The following is a 6702-nucleotide window of genomic DNA, read 5'->3' as shown; positions in this document are numbered from 1 at the left end:
CTAGGATGACTCTTACCCTTTCATGTAGGGAGTTGTGCAGACTGTTTCTCTCTTCCTTGAGAATCCTTTCTTCCTCCATGTTACAGACTGGTTTGGGACCAAGTGCAGTTCAGAGGAAGCCTCCTGGGCTCCCCCCTGAGCAGAGTTCCCTGCAGAGCTGAAGCTTCCATTAAACACTCAGGGAAGCAGTCAGAGGCGGTGGCCTTGCAGGCAGGTCCCCACTCCATCCTCTGACAGTTTGAATTTGGCATGGGGAATCCACTCCAGTACTATTACCTGGAAAATCTCATGGACAGAGGAGCTTGGTAGGCTATAGTCCATGGGGTTGCAAAGAGTCGGACATGACTGAGCAACTTCACTTTCACTTTCATGATAAAGCAGGTGGCAGGATAGAGAAGATAGTTCCTGCTGTTCCACTGGGAAAGTTAAAACATGTGAGTTGATGGAAGACTACCAGGGCATGAAATAGAGCTCTGGTTAGTAAAGAAAGCTCCAGATGTGGGCCCTGAGACAGAGTCAGTGTCCAACTAGCACCATATTACTTTAGGTGTTGAGCAGCTGGTTACAAAGCCTCTGGCCAGCTTGAGCTTTCCTTTTAACTAAGATTGACTAGAGCTTCACTGGTGGCTCAACTGGTAAAGAATCTGCCTGCAATGTGGTAGACCTGGGTTCAATCCCTGGGTAGGGAAGATCCGTGGAGAAGGGAACAGCTACCCATTCCAGTGTTCTGTCCTGGAGAATTCCATGATTGACTAAGAGTGTGCATAAACATTCAGTTCAGTTCAATTCAGTCGCTCAGTCGTGTCTGACTCTTTGTGACCCCATGAATTGCAGCACACCAGGCTTCCCTGTCCATCACCAACTCCCAGAGTCTACCCAAACTCATGTCCATCGAATTGGTGATGCCATCCAGCCATCTCATCCTCTGTCGTCCCCTTCTCCTCCTGCCCCCAATCCCTCCCAGTATCAGGGTCTTCTCCAATGAGTCAACTCTTTGGCATGAGGTGGCCAAAGTATTGGAGTTTCAGCTTCAGCATCAGTCCTTCCAATGAACACCCAGGACTGATCTCCTTTAAAATGGACTGGTTGGATCTCCTTGCAGTCCAAGGGACTCTCAAGAGTCTTCTCCAACACCACAGGTCAAAAGCATCAATTCTTCGGTGTTCAGCTTTCTTCACAGTCCAACTCTCACATTATACACGACCACTGGAAAAACCATAGCCTTGACTAGACGGACCTTTGCTGGCAAAGTAATATCTTTGCTTTTCAATATGCTATCTAGGTTGGTCATATCTTTCCTTCCATAGAGTAAGCATCTTTTAATTTCATGGCTGCAGTCACCATCTGCAGTGATTTTGGAGCCCAAAAAAATAAAGTCTGACACTGTTTCCACTGTTTCCCCATCTATTTCCCATAAACCTAGTGCTTTTAATTTCTTCATTTAAACAAAGAATATACATATTGCTTTCTGCTTTTGTGACAAGGTCTGTTTAGGAAGGTGGAAGATAAGTAAGTCCAGCAAATCTTTTCTTTTCCATTGCTGGGGGCCTTAGCTAGATGTGACTGTCTTCAAATGCTCCTGGGTCACTCTTTGTAGACTTATCACCAAGCCTCCGAAAGCCTCTGTGGAATCATAAGGACCACATAACCATTTATCTCAGAGATACAGCCTTACTATTTGAGAGAGGCCTCGGTAATAAAAGCACAGCTAATCAAACAATAAAACATATATTGGGTACCTGAAGGCAATGGCACCCCACTCCAGTACCCTGGCCTGGAAAATCCCATGGATGGAGCAGCCTGGTAGGCTGCAGTCCATGGGGTCGCTAAGAGTCAGACACGATTGAGTGACTTCATTTTCACTTTTCACTTTCATGCATTGGAGAAGGAAATGGCAACCCACTCCAGTGTTCTTGCCTGGAGAATCCCAGGGACGGGGGAGCCTGATGGGCTGCCATCTATGGGGTCACACAGAGTCGGACACAACTGAAGCGACTTAGCAGCAGCAGCAACAACTTATATGCAGAGTACATCATGAGAAACGCTGGGCTGGAAGAAGCACAAGCTGGAATCAAGATTGCTGGGAGAAATATCAATAACCTCAGATATGCAGATGACACCACCCTTATGGCAGAAAGTGAAGAGGAACTCAAAAGCCTCTTGATAAAAGTGAAAGAGGAGAGTGAAAAAGTTGGTTTAAAGCTCAACATTCAGCAAACGAAGATCATGGCATCTGGTCCCATCACTTCATGGGAAATAGATGGGGGAACAGTGGAAACAGTGTCAGACTTTATTTTTCTGGGCTCCAAAATCACTACAGATGGTGACTGCAGCCATGAAATTAAAAAACGCTTACTCTTTGGAAGGAAAGTTATGACCAACCTAGATAGCATATTCAAAAGCAGAGACATTACTTTGCCAGCAAAGGTCCATCTAGTCAAAGCTATGGTTTTTTCAGTAGTCGTGTATGGATGTGAGAGTTGGACTGTGAAGAAGGCTGAGCGCTGACGAATTGATGCTTTTGACCTGTGGTGTTGGAGAAGACTCTTGAGAGTCCCTTGGACTGCAAGGAGATCCAACCAGTCCATTCTGAAGGAGATCAGCCCTGGGATTTCTTTGGAAGGAATGATGCTGAAGCTGAAACTCCAGTACTTTGGCCACCTCATGTGAAGATTTGACTCATGGAAAAGACTGATGCTGGGAGGGATTGGGGGCAGGAGGAAGAGGGGACGACAGAGGATGAGATGGCTGGATGGCATCACCAATTCGATGGACGTGAGTCTGAGTGAACTCCGGGAGATGGTGATGGACAGGGAGGCCTGGCATGCTGCCATTCATGGGGTCACAAAGAGTCAGACACGACTGAGTGACTGAACTGAACTGAATGTGTGCTCAGCACTGAGCTGGGTGCTGAAAAAATTAAATATTTTAAAAGTATAATACTTACTATGGTTTTTCTAGTAGTCATGTATGGATGTGAGAGTTGGACCATAAAGAAGGCTGAACACCAAAGAATTGATGCTTTTGAGCTGTGGTATTGGAGAAGACTCTCGAGAGTCCCTTGGACTGCAAGAAGATCCAACCAGTCAATCCTAAAGGAAATCAATCCTGAATATTCAATGGAAGGACTGATGCTGAAGCTGAAACTCCAATACTTTGGTCACCTGATGCAAAGAACTGACTCAATAGACAAGACCCAGATGCTGGGAAAGATTGAGGGCAGGAGGAGAAGGGGATGACAGAGGATGAGATGGTTGGATGATATCACTGATGTGATGGACGTGAGTTTGAACAAGCCCTGGGAGTTGGTAAAGGACAGGGAAGCCTGGCGTGCTACAGTCCAGGGGGTTGCAAAGAGTTGGACACTACTGAGCGACTGAACTGATAATGCTTACCACGTATTAAATATTTAAAAACCCTAGAATTCTTAATAAAACTTGGGGGGCTGCAATATCAAACGAGGCCTATTATTCACATTTTATGCATGAGAAAGCTGAGGAGTGTATGGTTAAACAACCTGCCCAAGACAATGTGGCTGGTGGAGCAAAGATTTGATCGGAGATGCCAGGCCCTGAGTTCAAGAAAGACACTGGAAGGCACTTTCCTGTCATTTTAGGACTTCTAAGATCCTGAACCTGGGTGGACTCCAGGAGATGGTGGAGGACAGGGAGACCTGGTGTGCTGTAGTCCATGGGGTCACAAGGACATGATTTAGCCACTGAACAAGATCCTAAAACCCTGAGGATATAATGGCTTGTTTCCCAGATGACGGTGGCAGAGAAAATGTGGATTCATTGAGTGCATGTTCTATTTTTTTTTTTTCCACAGTCCACATATATTTAGGTTTGGTTTTGTGACAAGATCTCTCTTATTTTTGTGAAGGCCTTTCTCAAAGTATGGGAGGCATTCACATGCCACTGCTTCACACAGTACTCAAAATGTACTTTTATTTACCTCACTATCTGTGTGTTCATCTAAGCATTTATCTGGATCGGGTTCATCTGACAACTCCAGAGTGATTTTTCCACCCCTACCTGCTCCAAATCCCTTACGCTAGGAGTTTTTATTTTTCTGTCACCTGTTTATTGGCTCAGTTTTCTCAGAACATTGTTTCTCAGAGAAAGAGTGACCCAGGCCATGCCAAGTCAGCAGGGCAGCCAAGAGAGAGGGAAGCAGAGTCAAACTGAAGTCTATCTCTGCTCAGAAGGAATGGTGTCAGGCAACATAGCAGCTACAGGGGTCAGACAGTCACGATGAGAGCTATTGTGGAGGTGAGCCCGGTGCAGAGCAAGTGCCAACTCATCCCTCTCACAGCACCCTGCTTTTCTCTTGCATCATATTTGCTACAATATGAAATGAGTGTGCTTATTTACTTACTTGTTTCATGTATGTTTTTTCCACTAGACTGTGAGCTCCACGAAAGTGGGGGTCTTATGTGCTTTATTTACCACTGTATATCCAAGGCCTAGCACTGTGCCAGGCACAAGGAAAGCACTCAGTAAGTATTAATTGAATACATGAATGGATGCCTGGCAGCCATCCCATCCCAAGAAGGACCTGGGATTATATCTCATAGTAGATGTAATGTTGAAATGTTTAATAGAAGATTAGATACTGGTAAAGATACAGTTAGTGAATTATAAGGACAGAAAACAATGTCTAGAGGCAAAACAACTGGGGGAATACAGATGAAAAGAGACAAGGAGGATAGTGTGGGAAGGTCTAAATCAATCAATCAGAGTTGTAGTACGGGAAGGAGAAATTTGGAGAAATAACATAGGAAAAGATAATTGATAGCTCACTGGAAATAAAGAGACAGCAATACAGCAACTGAAATGTAAATAAAAAGAAATTGATACCTAGGCACATCAGAATGAAACATCAGAAAGACAAAGACTGAGAAGATCTTAAAAGAAGCCAGAAGGGGAAAAATATTCATTAAATTAATATTCTTAATATTAGTTGTATTAATATTAAAAATATCAATACAATCAAGAAAGTGGCAGCTTGCCAGTTGAGTTCTCAACTTAACAAGGAAAGCTAGAAGACAGTGAAGTAGGATCTTTGGTGAAAAAGAAAATAATTGCCAAAATAGAGTTTTATATCTGTCAAGAATAAGGGTAAACCAACAATAACAGAGAGTTTTTCAACAGCAGACATCAGTAAAGAAATTCTAATGTTTGTAGTGATGGTTTGACTGGAATGTACTTTTTAAAAGTTATTTTTAAGTTAATTAATTATTTTTTGACTGCACTGCAAGGCATACAGGATCTTAGTTTTCCCACCAGGGAGCAAACCCATACCCTCTGCAGGGAAGAGTGGACTCTTAACCACTGTACCACCAGGGAAGTCCTTTGACTGGAGTGTACTTATCTCTAAACTCATTAAGTTGTATATGTTAAATATGTATAGTGCCTTGTATGTCAGTTGGGCTTCCCTGGTGGTGCTAGTGGTAAAGAACCCGCCTGCCAATGAAAGTAGATGTAAGAGATGTGGGTTTGATCTCTGAGTCATGAAGATCCCCTGAAGGAGGGCATGGCAACCCACTCCAGTATTCTTGTCTGGAGAATCCCATGGACAGAGGAGCCTGGTAGGTCACAGTCCATAGGGTCGCACAGAGTTGGACATGACTGAAGTGACTTAGCACGCGTATATGAATGCAGTTTGCATGTCAATTATATCTCAATAAAATGGTTTTTAGATAGAAAAAAATTCTGAAGCATGTATTTCAGATAGTCAGAAAATGATCCAACAGGGAAGGTCTCCAATATAAGAAGAAATAAGGATGAGACTTCTCTGGCAGAAAAGGTGGGAAAAATAGAAATCCCAAAATAAAATGATAAAGCGATATAAACTGAAATGTATCAATAATTACAATAAAGACAATAATAATTGATAAACTGAATTTATAAACTAAAAATAAATATTTAGACACAACTAAAATATAAATATCCTGGAATGTGAAGTCAAGTGGGCCTTAGAAAGCATCACTACGAACAAAACTAGTGGAGGTGATGGAATTCCAGTTGAGCTATTTCAAATCCTGAAAGATGATGCTGTGAAAGTGCTGCACTCAATATGCCAGCAAATTTGGAAAACTCAGCAGTGGCCACAGGACTGGAAAAGGTCAGTTTTCATTACAATCCCAAAGAAAGGCAATGCCAAAGAATGCTCAAACTACCTCACAATTGCACTCATCTCACATGCTAGTAAAGTAATGCTCAAAATTCCCCAAGCCAGGCTTCAGCAATACGTGAACCGTGAACTTGCAGATGTTCAAGCTGGTTTTAGAAAAGGCAGAGGAACCAGAGATCAAATTGCCAACATCCGCTGGATCATGGAAAAAGCAAGAGAGTTCCAGAAAAGCATCTATTTCTGTTTTATTGACTATGCCAAAGCCTTTGACTGTGTGGATCACAATAAACTGTGGAAAAATCTGAAAGAGATGGGAATACCAGACCACCTGACCTGCCTCTTGAGAAACCTATATGCAGGTCAGAAAACAACAGTTAGACCTGGACATGGAACAACAGACTGTTTCCAAAGAGGAAAAGGAGTGCGTCAAGGCTGTATATTGTCACCCTGTTTATTTAACTTCTATGCAGAGTACATCATGAGAAACGCTGGGCTGGAAGAAGCACAAGCTGGAATCAAGATTGCCGGAAGAAATATCAATAACCTCAGTTATGCAGATGACACCAC

The sequence above is a fragment of the Bubalus kerabau genome, chromosome 2 (genome assembly GCF_029407905.1).
Source record: "Bubalus kerabau isolate K-KA32 ecotype Philippines breed swamp buffalo chromosome 2, PCC_UOA_SB_1v2, whole genome shotgun sequence".
In the NCBI taxonomy this organism is placed as follows: domain Eukaryota; kingdom Metazoa; phylum Chordata; class Mammalia; order Artiodactyla; family Bovidae; genus Bubalus; species Bubalus kerabau.
This window is presented reverse-complemented; position numbering follows the sequence as displayed.